The sequence below is a fragment of the Cryptomeria japonica genome, chromosome 6 (assembly GCF_030272615.1).
Source record: "Cryptomeria japonica chromosome 6, Sugi_1.0, whole genome shotgun sequence".
In the NCBI taxonomy this organism is placed as follows: Eukaryota; Viridiplantae; Streptophyta; class Pinopsida; order Cupressales; family Cupressaceae; genus Cryptomeria; species Cryptomeria japonica.
Genome location: NC_081410.1, coordinates 186,557,441 through 186,580,241, shown reverse-complemented (window position 1 = coordinate 186,580,241; position 22,801 = coordinate 186,557,441).

The window sequence follows — 22,801 nt, the reverse complement described above, 5'->3', positions numbered from 1 at the left end:
CGCATGTAGTCTTTTAGCACATAGGTGTTGGATGTTGGCGCATATGAGTGATTCTCTAATGCATAGGTAGATTTAGCGTGTTGGATATGTTGTTTAGCGCATTCATGTAAAATTTTAGTGTAGTTTTAGCGCTTTGATGCCAAATTTTAGCGCATACATGGTGCAAAGTAGTTCATTGTCTAGTGCATCGGTGGGATAGTTTAGCTCATGCATACTAGAGGGGTAAAAAGCTGATTTTGTTTCCTCATTTGTGATTTGTTTTTTATCAATTTTGATTATCGTGATGTTGATGTTGGATAGTATCGATGATGATTGACCTCATGATGAATGAGAGTCAATGATAGGCGCTCACTAAGATTGATTGAAATCTCACTTGAGCTGATTAGGATAAATAGATTGATTAACCGAATGTTAATACAATGATGTGATATGATTGTAGGATAATTTAGGCATACTACAGTCTTGGGACTGATACCCGGAGACATGAAAGTTGATACCCCATCTAGTGAAGGCAAATCTTAATGTCATTGCTAGATGCAGATTGTCCTCATTGGTTGAGATGCCCCAATATAGGATTAACGGCGGTTTGTTGACCGCGTTGGCTAAGAGGTGGCACATTGAGCATAACACCTTTCATCTACCCATCGGCAAGATGATAGTCACACCGAAGGATGTCTACTGTATTATGTAGATTCTAGGATGGGACATATTGTTACATACAATGTGACTAAGCGGGGAGGTATTGATGTGCTCAGAAGGATATTTGATGATTATGAGATCTGTGACTATGATATCACATGGAAAGACATGCTAGACCTATATGATCCATTACCTTTTGTGATGGCCTGATTTGTTGGAGGATTCTTATGTCTCGACCATAGGTCGAAGGGACTATCTATTGGTTGGGGTTGAGTGTTGGAGAGTATGATTACACATGGTACACAATATTTGTGGGGTTCTTGTATAATTGCACATTTGTAGCATGATCTTCATCGAGTGGTGTACCTTGGTTCAACTAGCTTATTGGCAGGAGTGACACTGCTACAGATTTGGTCATGGGAACATTTAGCTATTACTCGACCATTGGCAGACAGGAATCGCCCAATTGGGAGACCATATGTTTATGGATATATAGGTGTTGTTTTCTAGTGGAAGCTGGGAAAATTAGAGCACTAGAGATTATTTTTAGATGACCTGAATACAATGATCTGGAGGTTGTACTTAGATTGTGAGCCATGGTCGGAGGATGCTCTTGAGAAGTAATATGTGTTTACTTCCAGATATCTAATTGGAGCAACTAACTTTGTTATTGAGATATTCATTCACACTCGGGTACTCAGACAGTACAACTGGGTAGATAGATTACCACATGGGGCTGCACTATATGCACACAGATGACAGGATGTTCTAGATTGGGGTCCTACTATTTCATATGAGACAGCATGCCACTTGGTACACAAGACTAGGATTATTTTCATGGTACCATAGATGGGGGTATGACTCCAGATTATTCTTAGTATTTTCTGGCACATCCATTTTCAAGGTTATTTTGTCCAGATGAGTCAGTGCCTTCCTTTGACGATGAAGAGGATAGACCACCGCGACGAGTACCCAGATGACAGAGAGGTGGAGATGAGGGTGAAGATAGTGGTGAGGATGATGGAGGAGATGGAGGTGATAGTGGAGGGAATGAAGGAGCTAGCATCTCAGAGCAATAGAGAGATTAGAGAGAGCTACCTAGTGATTGGGAGACCCAGGTGGTGAGGAGGAGGAGATCTAGGAGACCTCTTCCATAGAACACGGGAACGATAGATGCCTTTAGGCAGGGTGTAACACAACAATAACAACAACCATCCCAGTAGTCACACCACTTTTAGATTAGAGTGCCTTCTCACCAGCAACAGGCACAGATCAGTGGTTTACAAACTTTGGTACAACAGCTACAAGGGTAACTCACACAGATGTGGACTCAGCTGACACAAGCACAGGAACAGATTGCCTCTCTGGCTATAGAGAGAGATGTCGCTATTGAGAGATACGAGCACATAGAGGCTTTGGCCGATAGATTAGAGAGAGTCGCTAAGGGTACCATCACCGTAGACACTCTTAGAGAGGTTCAGTACTCAGCCAAGGAGGCTGAGTATTACTGATAGTTATATTATGATGCTATTATGGTTGATCAGCATGCCCCCAACTTTGCACAGGTCTCAAGGACTAGGTCCAGACACAGTTGGTCATAGACTAAGAGCAGAGGGGTCATAGGTCCGTTGCGCAAAGATCCAGATGTTGGCCCATCCAAGGGAGTAGCAGCATGCTCGGCGAGGCCCATAGCATCTGGGGGAAGCACAACTTAGCTCCTTGTGCCATATTTGCTACACATTTTGTATCACTCTTGATGTATACACATTTTGGTTTAGATATTATATGGTTCCTACCGATTTTGGATGTATCTCTCATAATGATATGATATCATTTTACACTTGACATTGATTATTTTGATTATATGAGATGCAATGGATACCATTGATCTATATGCTTCATGATATGATTAATGCATTGTTTACTTGATGGGTGCGTTTACTTTTACATGCTTTATTTGATCTATACGATGAATGTATGCATTTATTTACATGATGGATTCTCCTATGATGTTATGCAGCTTATGAGTTTGTTGATTATGAGATGCAATGCATGATGATGTTTTTTTTACGTTGTTTTATGCTTATTTACATAATTATGAGATGGGTGATGATGATTATGATGATCTATGTTATGACTAATGCAATGGTTTATATTATGAATGAATGTACAATGATAATTATATACTATGTAATGCATTTCATGGCATTATAATATAATTTATGATATGAGGCATTTATTAACATTTGATGGTTTATGTTTATGATGTATGATTTACATTATATACAATTAAAATGATATAAAATGAATGAAATATGATGCAATACTAATAAATGAGATGTGTAATGATATGATGATGATGTGTTAAATGAAATGCAATATGTTACAAAATGTGATAGTATGTGAATGATGTATGTGATGCATGGATTATCCAAATGAATGACATAATGTACAATGATGATAACCTAAAATGAAAATGACATGAAATGAAATGCAATGCCAAAATGAATGCAATCATATACACAATGGTTAATGTAATGTAAAATTCTAATGTCGATACATGCAAAATGAATCTAATGAAATGATGGATGAAAATGATGATTAATTCGAGGAAATACCTATCATGAATAATTACAAAGATGAAATGCACACTAATGCTAACGCAATAAGATAAATTGAAATGCAAGATAGATGAATTGTTTGTATTTGTTAATGTCTAATGTACTTAATCCCTTAATAAGAGAGAGAATGTCATTTTAAAACCTCAAGCCTTGGAAAAGTGATGAATGGGATGTCTATGCAAGATGTAATATGAATGCAATCTACTCTGCATATGCAAGCGCTAATTAATGCAATGTTGTCATCAGGTCGGTCATTTGGTCATGCTTTTATCATCATTAAGCCTTTGAAATGTTGTAAGCTATTACACACATCGATGGTATATTTAAACCATGATGCCCTGAGTACTGCTTACATGGATTTTGATATTGCAAGTTAACGCAAGCATAAAATTTGAACCAAGATGACCTGAGTATTCCTCGCATACAACTGACAAGAGTTATTTTCCTATGTAAATTCGAAATGTCCTTGATGATTTTTTGTTGATCATGTCCTATTGAAGAGGGGAAAACATGCAAGGCTAGACTCAATGGTTAAATATTAAAATAAACATTCAAAATGCAAAGAAAACCATTTTATACCTTGCTAGTTACCTTCTCCTTCGGATTGAGCCTTTGGTGAAGTGGAATGCACCCAAATTCTCCACTTGATTGGATTGGCTTCTTGTCGATATGTGGTTTCTCTCCAATGCACAACAAGTTGAGTAGAATGATAGAGGTAAATGGATGGATGCAAATAGATGGAGGGTATGAAAATGGAAGCTAAGTGATTAGGATGTTATTTGACTATAATGATGATGCTTGAAAGGAAATTCTAAAGCTATTATGATAGCATAAGATTACTTGAGTATGAGATGAGAAATGAAAGGGAGGAAACCCCAATTTATAGATTGGAAGGGAGAGGAATGGATGGTTGAGATTGAAGATGAATCAACGGTGGAGATTGAAAGAAGGTGGGAATATGAATTGAGGGGACAAGGTGTGGAGACCAAGAGATTTTCTATAAAGGCATTTCTTATCTCCACACTCCACAAGGTGCATAGGGAAGAGATCCTTGAGTACCTTGGGGAAATAAAAAGGAATTTAAAATACCTTGGGAGAGGACAAGGGAATTAAAAATTTCCAAATAATGGATTGCATGGGGAAAGGAAATGGGAAAAGGAATTAAAAAAATTCCTTGGGAAGGTGAGAGACATAGGAGAATCTGAGATTTTCTATAAAGGCATTTCTTATCTCCACACTCCACAAGGTGCATAGGGAAGAGATCCTTGAGTACCTTGGGGAAATAAAAAGGAATTTAAAATACCTTGGGAGAGGACAAGGGAATTAAAAATTTCCAAATAATGGATTGCATGGGGAAAGGAAATGGGAAAAGGAATTAAAAAAATTCCTTGGGAAGGTGAGAGACATAGGGAATTAGGTGCATTTAAGGTTGGAAGGTGAGGAGGGGACAAGAGGACTTAGTCATTTATGGCTATTGGTTGACTTGGTGACTAATCCCGGGGATTAGCCACTAGCAAATGATTAAGGGAGGTGATTAGGTGGGATAATAAAAAATTAGAAGAAAAGTGAGATTTGTAGGAGGATTTGACAAGAGGAGAGAGAATGGGTGGAGGAATTAAAAATTGAGGGATAATGCTACGTGGGTTTCTAGAAGAATTAATTAGGCTAAGTGTGAAATAGGAAAAGTGATTTGTAGGAATCACATGATTTAGTTAATTAATTTGAATTAATTAACTAAAGGGAATTTTAGAAGAATAAGGAATAATTAAAATATTAAATAAATCAATTATTTTGACTATAGTGACAGGATTAATTAAACTAATTTTAATTAATTCTGAGAAGGAATAACAAGATAACATAATTCAATCAATTAATTATGTAGATAGGATAAAATTAATTAAATATTTTATTTAATTTATTTTGGATGTCTACATTTTGCCCCTCTTTTACGCTGCGAAAAAATTGGTGATGGGTAAAAGACCAGAAAGAGATGCCCCAGCACGAAGATGCGGGTGGTATATGCCCCCTCGAGAATTTATCCATAATTGTTTTCAAAATTTCGAGAAACTTTTCAAAAAAAAGGATAAATGACAAAATTAGAGAGAAAAGGGGGAGATGAGAAAAGAAAAATAAGGATGGGAGAATAAAATGAGTAAATTGATAGAAGGACAAGGAAATGGGGTCATGGGGGCCCTATATAAGCCACACGGGGCCTAGGGAAGGGTCATTGTCACATACACCTTTAGAGAATTTAGAGAGCACAAAGCCCTTATAGAGAGATGGATCGCGTTCCCATGCACGAGCATTGCGTTGAGAGTGTCAGACATCATGAGCGACTGACCAAGTATGGCCCACTGGTATTTACCTCGACACCACTTAGTGATTTAGTAGGTTAGGGTATTTATTAGGGATAATTAATAGGCTAGAAAGTTGGCGGGACAGAGACGTTGATCATTGAATCAACGTCTCCATGGGGGCTCAACTCTTCGCACGCGACTAACGTTGACACAGACGTCGATTGGCCCTGAAGGGGGTCAAAGTGGGGCAAAGACTATGCTTCAATGTCTCCACCTATGGCATGATGCATGCACCATGGTTTCAACATCTCCGTTGAAGGGGATCAACTCTCTACCAGGGAGGCTAGGGGGGAAATGAGGGATAAATAAGGTTCAAGGGTGCACATATATGCCCCTGAGATAGTGTGCGATATAAATAGACTATGGTAGGCTAGCATAGGGTAGGATAAGTAGGATAATGAAGTGGATTGATTAGGTGCAGGGGGGAGGCAGGATTGCTCACATCACAGGAGCATTGGCCTCCGACGATGAGGTTGTACCACTAGTTGAGAGCAGATGAGAGAGAGATCTTGAGCGCAGTGGGGCTAGGGTTTGTTGGGAGATGGTTGAGGATTAGGGCTCATACTGCCATGATGACAACATTAGTGGAGCGATGGGATAGCAAGACATGCACCTTCCATCTACCGATAGGGGAGGCCACCATTACACTATTGAACATCTGGAGGATCTTGAAGATCTTCATCCAAGGCATGATTCCTGAGTATAGGCTTGATGGTGGAGACTACTACTTGCGGCAGGTATGCGAGTATGACTCTCTATGCATGGATGGGGCGGGGATGCACCTAGGATAAGCAATGCAGATTAGACACATTCCCTGCCTGGTATTATTCATATGTGGATTGATTAGTAGTCGCGTGATGCTAGACCTCAGAGACCATGGATTCCCTATTGGATGGAGTCGTTGTGTTTACTATATGCTAGAGGATTTTGTGACCTATGCATTGGGATCAGTGATGCTCAAATAACTATACCACGACATGAATCTATGTGTCTACTGGGGGTACCAGAACCTCGACACGGGGGTTACATTGTTGCACATCTGGGCATGGGAGCATATCGTAGTGACATGACAGCTGGGGAGACAGGACAGGAGGTGACGATTCCCATATGTAGATAGTTACAAGGGTCTCCTGCACTATCACAGGTTGGGGGCTATGTGGTACTAGAGACACATCTTTGAAGAGATGATGTTTTTTTATTGGTGCCCCCATATCAATAGCGAGCAATGGCGAGAGGATTGGCAGTTGGCTTGGGCACAAACAAAGTGTTGGTTATTTGGGAGATTAGTATATGTTATCAAGAACTACATGCCACACTGAATGATGAGGTAGCTAGGACAAGTACATGATATAGTCGGTTATGAGCGGCTATATCCACAGATCACACGGGAGGTAGGAGTATGGGGGCAGGCAATGGGATCGTTGGAGGTCTGCATCAGCTAGGAGACAACATAGATGGTTCCTTGGGATGAGTGACTGCAAGAAGGGGGGATTTGGGGTGTACAGGTGCATAAGCCTGTTGGTGGGGGCCTCATAGGCCAAGCGGGTTGACTATACCAAATGTGTTGGAGGAGGATGAGCTACGATCGTCAGTAGATGAGGTAGTAGGGGGAGAGGAGGACAGGCTGAGTGACAAGGCAACAACAGTGGGAGGAGGTAGACAAAGGGCGAGATGAGGAGGAGCAGGGAGATAGAGGAGAGGAGGGAGGGGAGGGAAGCAGGTACCTTGAGAAGAGGTACCATTACAAATATAGCCACCAGCAGTGCAAATCAGTGGGATAGTTGTAGAGAAGGTAGAAGAGGAGGGAGGAGATGAGGGTGTCGATACCATGGATATTCTTGACATACCGGTACAGGGACAAGTGCCAGCACAAGTAGGAGGGGTCTCCCAGGCAGAGTATGACAGGGTGGTGCAGGAGAGGGATGGCACGAGGGAGAGAGCGGAGATTGGAGGAGGAGTTGCAAGGGAGAGATGTTGCAAGGGGGAGGGTTGGGAGCCTAGAAGAGGAGTTGGGAGTGGAGAGGGCCAGGATAGACAACTTACAATCACAGGTGGCCTAACTAATGAGGGAGATGGATGATTTGAGAGAGAGTTTATAGACAGCCTTGACAAAGGTCTCAAATCTACGATAGGAGAGGGATGAGAGGGAGAGGCTCTTGGAGGAGGCGTGGAGTGGGGATGGGATTTGGCAGTTGAGGGAGGAGATGAGGAGGTTGGATGAGGAGGTGAATACTCTGTGGGCTAGAATAGGGAGAGTAGAGGAAGATGAAGTGAGGTTGCGGGGGGGAGGGATGTTGCGAGACAAATGCTGGAGCCGGCGGGGCTTGTATAGGTATTTGTTGATTTAGCTATGAGGTAGAAATAGACAGAGAGATTAGCTCATGAGGTACAGTATTACAAGGATTTGTATCACCAGGCAGTGCCAGAAGACCACCAAGAACCCTTGTATGTAGAGAGAACCCGGTCCCACAGGACTCAGTCTCGTCAGACAGGAGAGTTAGTAGGGATGAGGGCACCACGACCTCCAGGTGGGCCCTCGGGTTCAACAATAGGCATAGATGATCAGGAGAGCACATGATAGTGTTGTAGATGTATATGATAGACCATTTTTTATCCTTCAGAGATTATATCATTGTACTTTGATATGACATGTTTATTTTTTGATATATATGAGATACGATTTTGGCAGCACATATATATGCTTATGGACTTTATTGTGGACTTTGATGCACTTGGATTATTCTGTGATGGATGATGGTGTTATTATTTTATGATATGATGATGTATTGATGCATATGATCTGACCTATTTGTGATTCAGGATGGATGATTATGGGATTTATATATGCATATGTTATTTATGATGTTGCTAACATGTTTGTGGATGCAGGATGCATGTGTATGCCTGTATGATATGCAGTTTTTTTATTTTTTATGCTTATGTCATTATGTAATATAGATGAATATGATATATATGTATGTGGTATATGATGATGTGATAAATGTAAAATACAGTGTAATTAATGCTTCTAAAAATGAAATGCACCTAAGATGATAAATTACATGGTATGCAAAATACACTAATGTTCCTATATAATGAAAACCCTTATTCAGCTACTAGTATTATAAACACAACGATCTTGAAAGTGTGTTGAACTTGTTCTCGACTAATTTACCAAAATGTGATTATTTTCAAATATCTTTATATTGAATAATGTAATTAACGATTGCGGCACTTCATGAGATACTAATGTTTGAATGGGATTTTATTAAACTTACATCAATATTTATTATGATCCTAAAATGCAATGCACCTAAAGAATGCAAGTGTTAATTAAGATGTGCAACTATATGATAAAAATGATAACTATATGAAAATAATAAAAATGAATATGATAATAATTCTAATTAATGCAAAAATTTATCACTAATGATAATGATTCGTGCAAGTGAAATTGTTTTTTAAAATGTGTCAACCAAAATACAATGATATAGGTCTAGATAGAAAAAATGAAGAAGTGAATAAATTGAGGTCTCCAAAATGTGTGGATGCAACGGGTGAGTAGATAGAGATGGAGGGATTTTGTTCTTATGCATATGTGGAGAGAAAACCTAGTTTTGATTTTGCCAAGGATGATCTACACCACTGATTATAGGAATCAGGATGTTGTGAAAATCTGAGGTGTGGACTGACTCTTAGACAATAGGTATCCCTTGCACACAACCATGTAAACATCGTATAGATGTAGATACAGGGTTAGAGATTCATGCAAGAAAAATCATCAAACATGCCATACCACAAATACATGCCCCAATGTATACCCACCCAAAACATACCAAGATATAGATTGATCCCGACAGTCGTAAATAGGAGTAGTCATAGGACAAGGTGATGCAAATCAAACAAACAGACCAAATCATGCAAACAAAATTCACAAGGCCAACTGACATCTCTTTCCAAGTGTAGGACTTAGGATCATGGATAACTACCAGATAGGGGAAGGATGCATCCCAATGAGTGGGAGTAAGTAATGGATCTGAATAGGCAATAGAGCAGGTGGTATGGACATATACATGCGAATGCGGTGTTGATTGTAGAGATTTGGTTAAGTTCATGTGGATGAGTGTCTGGACAACGCACAAGTCAAGAATAAGCTCAAGCTCATAAATCGGGGGTTAAGCTCAGTGTATTGGGATGGAAGCTCAGGATGGTGGGATGAAATCTTAGTGTGTTGGGATGGTCCTTATTCACGATTGGGACAAAGACTCATCATCTCATGAAGATACAAATAACCTTGATATCTACTAGCGATGGAGCGAAGGTTTACACCATGGTGTGGTTTGAAGAATGAAGGAGACAACCAATTTTAAGTGAGGCTAGAGAGTGTCACCGTCATGCAGATTCATTAAGAGATTAGACATTATAGGAGTGGGATGGGAAGTCTTATGCGGTGGTGTGGATTGAAGAATGAAGAAGACAACTGAATGCAAACAAAGTAGGGGAAATGATGGTAAATCAATGCGAGATTCATCCTGCACAGATGCCCCTATAAGTCAGCTTGTACAATCCTCCTCATTGCTAGGCTACAGAAATGACATCAGAATATTTGATTTTTATTATGAAATACGGGAAATCGGGTGGGAGGGTGGGAGGAAATAGGGGAGGATAGGGAGAGGGGGGAAGTGGAGTATCACAAGATGACTCGTGTCACGTAAAAGTATTTGAAATAATGAATATGACTGTTCAAATCATGTCAATTAATTTCACACATTTAAATTGATAGTTTCCATGGGTGGGCGGGGAAAGGATATGGTGTGAAGCGGAATTTGGTCACGAACACTATGAAAGTAGCAAAATTGCAAGGCTTGGGGGATTAAAAAGCCAGTTTGCCTGAATAGACAGTGGATCTAGCTTATTTACCTTGACGCCTGAAACCAGGCTTTTACCAAGGTACTTTCCCATAGCACCACAAAGTGGTTTTCATTAATGGTCGAATTGATTTTTTTGTCTTTACTTTTTCATTTTTATTTTTTTCATATTTTTCTTGATTTTTTTATTTTTGAAAACTGGTGATCCTTGGACCAGGTATAAAATCTCTTCAGGTGCATGATGTTCATAGGATCATCCAAAGGTTATCCTTCAAGAGTGGCCAACTGATAAACACCTAATCCGTATTTTGCGGTGATCACATATGGTCCAAGCCAATTAAGCTCAAACTTGCCTTTCTTTTCACGGTCTTGTAGATTTCTCTAATTTTCCATAAGTACAAGATCACCAGTGTCAAACTCTTAGGTTCATACCTTCTTATTATAATTTAACTGCAAACGGTTCTAATATACCCGAAGGTGATTTAAGACCTTGAGGTTCCTTTCATCCAGCTATTCAAGCTCTTGTAGCCTAGCGACTCTGTATTCTTCATCATGGAGGATGTTCTACAGTGAAACCCTTAGTGACGAGATCTAGATTTCAAGGGGTAGGACAAATTTGGAACCGAAGATTAGAGAGTATGGGGTGGCTCTTATGGGTGTGCAGATACTTGTGCAGTAGGCCTAGAGGGTAGGATGGAGTTGCGAATACCAATCACGACTAGTTTATTTGACCGTCTTTTGAGGATTTTGATGAGGGTTTTATTCAAAGCCTCGGCTTGACCATTACCTTGTGGGTAGTATGGAGTGGAAAAGCAATGTTAAATGCCAAACTTTTGACAAAGTTCTTTGACATCCTGATTCTCGAATGGTCTACTATTATCTATGGTGATTGCTTTAGGAATTTCATATCAACAGATGAGGTAGTTCGGGATGAACTTACAAAGTTGTTTTCCAGTGGTGAAGGATAGGGGTATGGCCTCCACCCACTTGGTGAAGTATTTAGTGGTAGTTATTATGAATTTGTCACCATTGAATGAAGTGGGATGGATTTTCCCTATGATATAAAGACCCCATTGTGAGAAGGGTCATGGTGTGATGAACGGCTATAGATCCTGAGAAGGTGCATGGATTTTGTCACCATGTTTCTGACAGGGGACATTTCTTCACATAATGGTATGAGTATTCTTACATTCTAGGCTAGTAGTATCCCGTGCGTAAGAGCTTTTTAGCCAGTGTGAGGCCGCTTGAGTGTGCTCTACAAATTCCTTCATACACTTGGCATAGTGCCCATTCAGCCTCCTCTTTGTCTAGACACCTTAGGAGGGATCTGTCAAAATGCCTTCGAAAAAGGGTGTCACCGACGATAGTAAGGCAGGCGCAATGATGGATGAAGGTTTGTTGTTGGGTTTTGGTGAGGTGGGGTGGGATAATGTTATCTTAGAGGTAAGTTAAGGTTTCTTGATACCATGGGGAGTCATAACCAATAAGACCACACACCATTTCAGATTCAGGGACATCATATGTTGGGATAAGGAGTTGCTCTACCAAGAACTCACACTTTTGACTATTTGTCGACATTTTGTAGGAGGGAGCCAATTGTAGCCATAACATCTGCAACTCAGTTGTTTGTACACGAGATCTACTCAAATTGGATAACCATGAAGTGTTGCTTGAGATCCTCCACCATACTACAGTAAGGAAGAAGCTTGACATCTTTTCGCTGGTACTCGTTATTGACTTGCTTTGTGACAAGTTAGGAATCACCATAAACCTGCAATCCTAGTATCTTCCATTGAATAGCCAAGCGAAGTTCAATGATTAGTGCTTCGTATTCCACTATATTGTTGGTGCATGAAAAGGCTATTTTTGTATGACTTAGGGATACATCTCCTTGAGGTGTGACTAGTAGAATGCCTACCCCCGATCCATTCTACGTGCAAGAGACATCAAAGTATAATTGCCAACTGGATGATGTGGACAATTATTATGGAATCATCAGGGAATTATGTGATGAGAGGATGATCTCCTTGTAATGGAGCGTCGACCAGTTGATCTGCAATTACTTGTCCCTTGATTGCTTTTCTGTCTACATACTCGATGTCAAATTCACTTAAAAACATGACCCATTTTACGATTCTTCTTATCAGAGCAACTTTTGATAGCAGATATTTCAAGGGGTCAATGTTTGTAATCAATTTTGACTTATTATTGAGCATATAGTAGTAGAGCTTTTGTGTGCTAAAGACAAGTGCAAGGCATGCCATTTCTATGGGGTGTAGTTAAGTTCATACCCCACTAAAGTTTGGTTGATGTAGTAGATGGCATGCTCTTTGCCTTGACCATCTATTTGTGCCAATAATGCCCCCAATGCCACTGCGGTTGCTGATATGTATAGGAGAACTGGTTGTCCTAAAATGGGAGGCATGAGAATTGGTGGTGAATATAGGTATTCTTTTAATTTTTCAAAAGCCTTTTGACACAAACAGTCCCATTTGAATTTTGTATCCTTTTTGAGGAGGTGCACAAATGGGTGGCACTTGTCAGCAAGTTGTGCAATAAACCTTCTAACAGACTAAAGCTTGCCTTGGAGACTGCATAACTGCCTTAGAGTCTTCAGGGGAGGTATTCCATAATATCTTTCACCTTGGAAAGATCCACTTCTATGCCTCTAGGGGAAACTATGAAGCCAAGGAGTTTTCCAGATGTGACGTCGAAGACACATTTCTTGAGGTTTAAGCATAGCTTGTACGTTTCAAGTCTTTCAAAGATTTGCCTTAGGACCGGGATATGCTCATCTCTTGTCTTAGATTTCCCAAGGAGGTCATCAAAATAATCTTCTATTATTTTATGTAGCAGGTCATGAAAGATTGTAGTCATCGCTCTTTCGTAGGTTGCTCTCGTGTTCTTCAGTCCAAAGGGCATGACTTGGTAATAGAATGTACCCCATGGTGTTGTGAATGCAATTTTTTGTTAGTCTTCCTCTGTGATCCTAATTTGGTTGTATATAGAAAACCCATCCATCAGGGAGAGCATCTCATGCCCAAGTGTCAAGTCCAAAATCATGTCAATGTTGGGCAAAGGAAAGTCATCTTTAGGGCATGCTTTGCTCAAGTCTTTGAAGTTCGTGCAAATTCTGATGCCCCCAATGGACTTGCCAATAGGTACAATGTTAGAGACCATTAGAGATAATTGATGGGCTTAATGAAGTCGATGTCCAACATATTTTGTAACTCTGCTTTAACTAGGAGGGCAATTTGAGGATGCATCTTGCATATTTTTTGCTCAACAGGTTTAGCATCTGATCAAACTGAAAGATTATGTACCACCAAGTTAGGATCAAGGCCTGGCATGTTAGCATATGACCAGGCAAAATTGATTTGTGTTTCTTTTAGGAAGCTTACAAAATTCTGCTTCTCTTGATCAGTGAGTGACTTGGCGATGAGTACATTCTTTGGTGTTTCTTTTTTGCCCATATTGATTGTATCAGTTTCCTTAATGAGTAGAGGGGAATTTTCTTGTTGCAGGGGAACCATGGTAGGGAGGTCAAATCCATCATCTTCAAGCACATGATCTAGGTTTTCACTTGAAGATGTGTCCTTTATTTTAACTTTTTCCACGTTCGAAGGTGCCTCGGAAAGGTTTTCACTAGGGGACTTCTGATTTTTCTTTTTGTTTTCAGTTTTGTGACTGAGGGAGTTGACCTGACTACCAAAGTAAGCTTCTAGATGAAGTTGAATTACATTGACAGATGTGCAGTCTTCAAGGTTTTGCATGTTAACTAATGCTCTAAGAGCATCATCATCAACAAAGATATCTAAAGTAGGTGTTCCTTGTTGGTCCTTGTCAATGAGTTTAGGGTGGACAAGTTTAAGCTCATGTGAATTGGAAGGGGTGATGGTGTTTACATGGGTGTCATGGAATATGTCATCGAGGTATTCAAAAGGCATTTCACAGAACTCCTCTTCATCAAAATCTTTGACTTCAGTAGGAGGGTCTTGCTAGACACCAGCGATAGTGATCTTAGGTTTTGGATAGAAACCCAGACCTCTATTTTACTTATAAGAGATTGGAGAGATGGGTGCCTTTTTTCCTTTCTCTTTTGGTCCAAGACTATGTCCTTTGTAGCCCATCTTATCTACCATGGCAGATGCTTTCAGATACATCTACTTTGGGATGTTTGTTGGTTCTTCATTCTCTTCTCGGTATAACCAAGAAGTGACATTTATTTATAAACTCTCCTCATCAAGTGGTCCCCACTATTGGAAGGTAGTTTCTTTGCATTTGATACTGGGTTTATCTTGTTTCTTGATTTCCTTTGTTTTTCCTTATGACTTAGGAGAGAGTGAGAGTTGACCAACATAGAGATCATTTTGCAGGGTATACTCTCCACAACCATTATCAATGATTTTGACCTTGTTCTCCAGTTCGGATGAGGTGGATGCAACATTAGATAGGTCAGATGGGGGAAGAGGTGTTGAAATGTGGCGACTGATTAGCAAAGTACTATACACTCAGCACGTATCCTCGCCGAGGTCCGGGGCCGGGCTGGGCCCCGGGCAGAGGTTCAGGGGCGACAGCCCCCGAGAAATTTTTTTTTGCCATTTTTCATTGATGAAAACTGACATTGTAATAAAACCCTAAAAAGGCTTACTTTGTTTGTTGCCCTAAAAACGCATGTTATAAGCGGCTAGGATGCTTAAGGCATTGGAAGGTTGATGTACTATATTTGCTGGATAATAAGAAAGATTGGACGGCTGTGTATGGTGGACGTTACCCATTCTGGGTGAACCACGTTAAATCTCTGTGTTATCTGTGTCCTGTTTTTATTTCTTTATCTTTTGTAATTAAATCTGCATATAATTGTTAGTTCATATTTGCTTTGGATCTGCTTGAAACCCTAACGATTGGTATCAGAGTGAGGTTTTCTATAAATTGGCAGGACTTTCAGATTTGAGTGGGAGCAATGGAGGATTCCAAATTCAAGGTTGAAAAGTTTAATGGCCAGAATTATCAGTTATGGAAAATGCAGATGGAGGATTACCTATATCAAAAGGATTTGTGGCGGCCATTGGAAAGAAAGGCAAAGAAACCGACCACAATATCAGATGAAGAGTGGGACATTTTAGATAGAAAGGCATTGGGATCCATTCGATTGTGCCTTGCATCATTTGTAGCATTCAATATAACAGAAGCAAAAACAACTGTAGTTTTGATGGCAACATTGGCTAAGTTGTATGAGAAACCCTCAGCTTCGAATAAGGTATTTCTTATGAAGCGTTTGTTTAATTTAAAAATGAGTGAGGGAGGATCTGTAGCGGAGCACTTAAATGAATTTAATACAATTACCAGTCAATTGTCTTCGATAAAAATTACCTTTGCAGAAGAGGTTAGGGCTCTCTTGATTTTATGTTCTTTGCCAGAAAGCTGGAATAGCTTGGTTATGGCTGTAAGTAACTCTGTCTCTGGTAAAAATACTTTGGTATTTGATGATATTGTTGGTGTTATCCTAAGCGAGGAAATGCGAAGGAAAAGCACAGGTGAGACTTCAACATCATTGGGTAGTGTTTTGAATGTGGAGAACAGAGGAAGATCAAAGGAAAGAGGAAAAGACCTTGGGAATGAGAAGTCACGAGGGAAGTCAAAGAAATGACGCTCTCAATCTAGAGGAAAGAAAGATTGCTGGTACTGCGGAAAGCCTGGTCATCTAAAGAAAGACTGTTGGTCTCGAAAACACAAAGAAGGAGACAAAAATGAAAATGATAGTAAGGAAGCTAATATTGCAAGTAATACTTTACAAGATGCTTTGATCTTATGTTTGGATAATGTTAATGATTCCTAGGTAATAGATTCTGGGGCTTCATTTCATGCTACACCCCATAGAAAATATTTTCTAGATTATGTTCAAGGTGATTTTGGACAGGTATATTTGGGTGATGATGAGCCCTGTCAAATTGTTGGAAAAGGAAAGATAAAGATCAAGTTGCAGAATGATAATGACTGGTTTCTGCAGGAGGTAAGACATGTTCCTAATTTAAGAAGAAATTTAATTTCTGCAAGGCAACTAGGTAGTGAAGGTTGCATAGTTACCTTCTCAGATAGTATGTGGAAGGTCACTAAAGGATCATTAGTAGTAGCTAAAGGTACGAAGGTAGGCACATTATATCTGTGTACTGGTAACACTTACTCTACCTTAGCTGCTACAGATAAAGTTACTGCAGGGACAACAACAATAAATGTTGCAAGAACATATTCGATAATGTGGCACCATAGGCTTGGGCACATGAGTGAGAAAGGGATGAAAATCCTTCACTCCAAAAATCTATTGCCAGGACTAAAGAAGATTGATTTAGAGTTCTGTGAAAACTGTGTTTATGGTAAACAGAAAAGAGTTAGATTTCTCAAGGTTGGGAAAGAGAAGAAGAGTGAAAAGTTAGAGCTTGTACATTTAGATGTATGGGGACCAGCTCAGGTATCATCTCTTGGTGGCTCTTGTTATTATGTTATATTTCCTAAAACAAAAATCAGATGTTTTTGAAACTTTTAAGAAATGGAAAGCTTTGGTTGAGAATGAGACAGGAAAAAAGTTGAAGTGTCTCAGATCGGATAATGGAGGTGAGTATTGCAGCAAAGCATTTGAAGATTACTATTCCTTAAATGGGATTCGAAAGCAGAAGACAGTTCCAGGAACTCCACAAGAAAATGGTGTGTCAGAGAGAATGAATAGGACTATCATGGAACGCGCGAGGAGCATGAGATTGCATGCTAGATTGCCCTTACATTTTTGGGCAGATGTTGTACATACTGCTATCTATTTGATAAATAGAGGACCTTCAACCCCTTTGGATGGTGGTATTCCAGAGGAGGCATGGACTGGTAAAAAGGTAAATTATTCTTTTCTAAAAACTTTTGGTTGCGAAGCTTTTGTCCATGTTGATAAAGAAAACAGAACCAAGCTTGATGCTAAATCTCAAAAATGTACCTTCATTGGATATGGGATAGATGAATATGGCTATCGGTTATGGGATTTTGAAAATAAGAAAATAATTAGAAGTAGAGATGTTATATTCAATGAGAAGGTTATGTATAAAGAACAGATGCAGGAAAAGAAGCATGAACAGGACAAACAAGAATATGTGATGTTGGATGAGATTCCTGAAAATGAAATGCCATAGGCACCTGATGCTCAACAACAACAGATTGTCTCACAAACTCCTGCAAGTGTTAGACATTCTACGAGGACAAGTAGACCCCCTGAAATATTTTCTCCTTCTTTGTATTCTATTTTATTAACAGATTCTAGTGAACCAGAAGAATATGAAGAAGCAATGCAAGTAGATGCCAAACAACAGTGGGAGCTAGGCATGAAAGAGGAGATGGACTCCTTGATGAAAAATAAGACTTGGGACTTAGTCCCTTTACTTGCAAAAAAAAAGAGTCTTGCCTAACAAATGGATTTATCGACTGAAGGAGGAGGAAGGAGGTCAGAAAAGATATAAGGCCAGACTTGTGGTAAAAGGTTTTACACAGAAAAAGGATATAGATTATGATGAAATATTTTTTCCAGTTGTAAAAATGACTTCAATTAGAACTGTACTTAGTCTTGTGGCTGCAGATGATTTACATCTTGAACAATTAGAAGTCAAAATAGCTTTTCTCCATGGAGATTTGGAGGAGGAAATTTACATGTTGCAACCACAGGGATATGAGGTCAAAGGTAAGGAGAACTTGGTGTGCAGGTTGAAGAAAATTTTGTATGGCCTAAAGCAAGCACCCTGACAATGGTATTTAAAATTTGATAGTTTCATGGCTGAACACGGTTATCATAGATGTCATTCTGATCATTGTGTATATTTTAAGAGATTTGATAATGACAGTTATATTATTCTGTTGCTTTATGTTGATGACATGCTTGTTGTTGGGTCTAACATGCAACATATAAATGATCTTAAACAGAAATTAGCCAGGTCATTTGCTATGAAGGATTTGGGTGCAGCTAAGCAAATTCTCAGTATGAGGATTACACGAGACAGGAAAAAAAGAACCTTGAATTTGTCCCAAAGTGAGTATATAAAGAAGGTGTTGAAAAGATTTAACATGCAGGATGCAAAAGCAGTTAGTACACCTTTGACTAGTCATTTCAAATTGACTAAGGAGATGTGCCCAAAGGCACAGGAAGAGGTTAATAAAATGTCTAACATCCCATATTCATTAGTTGTTGGCAGTTTGATGTATGCAATGGTATGCACAAGGCCAGATATTGCACATGCAGTGGGAGTTGTGAGTAGGTTTATGAGTAATCCGGGTATGGAACATTGGAATGCTGTGAAATGGATTCTTCGGTATTTGAAAGGAACTACTACGAAGGCTTTATGTTTCAAAGGATCTAATGCTGCTCTGAGTGGATTTGTTGACTCTGATCTGGCGGGTGATATTGATTCACGGAGTACTACAGAGTATGTTTTTACTATAGGGGGAACTGCAGTCAGTTAGATTTCTAGGCTGCAAAAGGTTGTTGCACTTTCAACCAATGAAGCTAAGTATGTTGTTGCTATAGAAGCCAGCAAGGTGATGATTTGGTTGCAATGTTTTCTGAAGGAATTGGGTCAGACACATATCCCATTGTATACTAATAGCCAAAGTGCCATTCATCTTACAAAGAACTCTGTTTTTCATTCAAGGACAAAGCACATTCAGCTCAGGTACCACTTCATCCGGACTATTTTGGAGGAGGGTCAGTTACGGCTTGACAAGATTCACACAAGCGAGAATCCTGTCGATATGTTCACAAAGGCAGTTCCACAGGAGAAGTTGATTTCTTCATCAGTTTCTGTTGGTCTTCTTGATTGATAATTGTGGAATTTTACCAGTCAAGTCCTAGCGTTTAATCCAGCGGATGTTGCATGTACAGTGGTGTCGTGCAGTATCAGTCTCCAAGTGGGAGATTGTTCAGTGTGGAGTCTGATTAGTCTCCAAGTGGGAGATTGTTAAAATGTGGCGACTGATCAACAAAGTACTATACACTCAACACGTATCCTCACCGAGGTCTAGGGCCGGGCAGGGGTTCGGGGGCGGCAGCCCCCGAGAAAATTTTTTTTGCCATTTTTCGTTGATGAAAACCGACATTGTAATAAAACCCTAAAAAGGCTGACTTTCTTTGTTGCCCTAAAAATGCATGTTATAAGTGGTTGGGATGCTTAAGGCATTGGAAGGTTGATGTACTATTTTTGTTGGATAATAAGAAAGATTGGACGGCTGTGTATGGTGGACGTAACCCATTCTGGGTGAACCACGTTAAATCTCTGTGTTATCTGTGTCCTGTTTTTATTTCTTTATCTTTTGTATTTAAATCTGCATATAATTGTTAGTTCATATTTGCTTCGGATCTACTTGAAACCCTAACAAGAGGAGTAGGCCTATTGAATGGGAAACGGTAAGAGTGCTTTCTTCAGGCAGTTTACAACACTCAAAGGGTTTCGGGTCTACACAGATGGTAATTTCTCTACCATTGAATGGGAATTTAAGGCATTGATGGTAGGTGGAGGGGACAACTTCAATGTAATGGATCTATTGTCATCCAAGGAGGATGTTATAGGAAAGTTCAAGGTCCAAAACCTAGCAAGTTATTTCCACAATAGCCAAGCCCACTTGAAGAGGCAATGTGATGGTGCCTTTAAAGACTCTCTCTACATCACCATATGCTTTTATAATGATCTTCCTAAATGGATCAACCAAGTCCTCGGAGATTCCTAGTTGTTTGATTAACTTATATGTACATAGATTCAAACCAAATCCACTGTCTATAAGGACTCACTTGACTTTATGTTTATGTACAAGGGCTTCAATGTGGAGGGGTTTGGTGTGAGATGGGTCATCAACAAGTGTGTCCTTAGATGTAAAAATGAGATGGTGTTGGGCAATGAGGTTTCCTATGAGACCTTGAAATTGGGCGGCGTTGATGTTATCAAGGATGCAGGACTCTAGAAGAGCCTACTCAAGGATCTCTTTATGGATGGGGGATGTTTTGAGGAGCTCTAGTATGGAGATCTATGCAGGCATTTTCCCAAGGTGATCAAGGAGATCATACCGGTGGGTGGATGACATAGGGTGTTGTGGAGGAGGAGGGGCTCCTTGGACGGTTACTCTCCCTCTATGGGTGGTCACATTGCAATCATTTGATGGTGCATCTCCTTGGATGACTATCTTGGCTTGGGCGGTTTGTGCGGATGATTGCAAGGAACCTTGAATGGTGACTCTGGGTCTAGGAGGAGGGTCAGCACCTCAAATTGTGATGGTATTCACATGGGTATTGATGGGTTCTATGTGACCTACTAGTGAATCAAAGCTAGAGACGTAATTAGTGTAGTCATAATTGACATTGTTAGATGATGAGGCCTTGTCCTTGCCATGTTTGGGGAATGGGTCCTGGTACATTTTAAGCTTATCATAAGGTCCTAAATATAGTTCTTGAGTTTAATGCACTTACGTGTGTCATGACCATTGATGCGATCATAGTCACAATATTCATTCTCATTGTACCATCGGGTCTTAGGTTGATTAGGATCAAAAGGGTGTGTCGTCAAGAAGACAACGACGCTGGACTTGACAAGCTTTTGAAAAATAACCTCAATGGGCTCACCTAGTGAGGTGTACTCATGTTGGTTGTTGGGTCAGGGAGGGCGACCTTGGACAGAAGTGGTGTTGCGAGGTTTTGATAGAGTGTCAGATTGGTTATGAGCATTAGATCGATTGTTGAAGAAATTATTGGTGGTGGCGGGCTTGGATGGTGCGGACACAGTTTGGACACGCTTAGTATCAGTGACTCCATCATTAATAATATTTTTATTCTTAGACAAGAATTTGGGCTTGTCATTATAAGAGGAGGAATTTCGATTTGACTTTTGATAAGGTTTTATAGTTCCATCCTCTAAGAGCACACGCTTTAAAGCTATACTCTTCTTGGAAATTTCCTTGAAGGAGGTAAAGCATTGACAAGTCAATGGTTTGGACAATTCTGGTACCAATTTACGTTGAAATAATTCAACCTGATTTGGCTCTAGTATTTTACAAGGGAATCTTTTGACGATATGCCACCATCTTTGAAGAAAATTGACGAAGGTTTCTCCAACCCTTTGCTTTGTGTTGCACAGGTCTATCATAGAAGCATCATTCTCAATGTTGTAGGTGTAATGATCCATAATTTTTTTTACCAAGTCAGGGAATGATCTAATGGAGCCCTTGGACAAAGCGGGGAACCATGCGAGGGCCTCTTCCATAAGACTTTTTGGGAAAAGCCTTCTAAGATATATGTCGTTGTAGGAAACCTCTTGGCATATGATATAGAATTCATGAATGTGATGTCTAGGATGACCCTCGCCTTTGTATTTTTTGAATTTAGGTATCTCGAAACTAGGTGGATATGGAGAAATGAAAATGGAAGGGTCATAAGGACATGGACGTATTTCCTCAAAATAATAAGGTCTCTTGTTTGTCCCTTCCTTGAGGTTTTTTATGAGGTCCTTCATGTCTTGAATCTCCTTCATGAGATCCGATTGTTGATTATGGACATAATAATTTTTGTTGTATGGAGGGATTTGATGAGATGAGGAGGGGTTGCCACCACCACCAATGTATTTATATGAAGAACAAGGAGGTTGAGAAATGTTGGGCGTGTCAGATCCTTAAATTGTGGTAATGGAAGGTAAGCTCATGTTGATGTAATTAGCCATTTTGTGGAGAGAGACGGATGAACCTAGTGGATTGGGAATGTGAGGAGGAACAAAAATTTGAGGAAATGTGGTCGTAGGAATACAAGTTGTAGGTACAAATATTGTGGGTGCAAACGTTGCGGGTTGAGGATGGAGAATAGGATCAGGGATGGAATTGTTCACAAGGTCACCCTGCAATGACCTGTCAAGGATGAATCTATCAAAGTCGGGGGACAAGCGTGCCCCTTGGGTAATGAGTTTGGCCACAAGCCTATTAGAATCATGTTTGATGAATCTCTCCATCATATCTTGGTTATAGGGGTCATATATGAATGTTTGGACACATGGAGAGAGGTTAGGTTAGTCAACAAGTTGCTCCTCTTCAGGTTGAGGATGTTCAATGAAGGGGTTTCTATACTCAGGCACATTATCATTATTGCCTTGGGAAGCCATATTTTTCTTTCGCGATCGAGTTAAGACCATACTTGGGTGACCTTAGGAAGTGAGGATTTATGTGATATTTAGACGAGAAGAGGTGATAATTTGGACTTTTTAGAAAATTTTGATGTTGATTTTATTCGGATTGAAATTGAATTGGATGGATTCCTTTG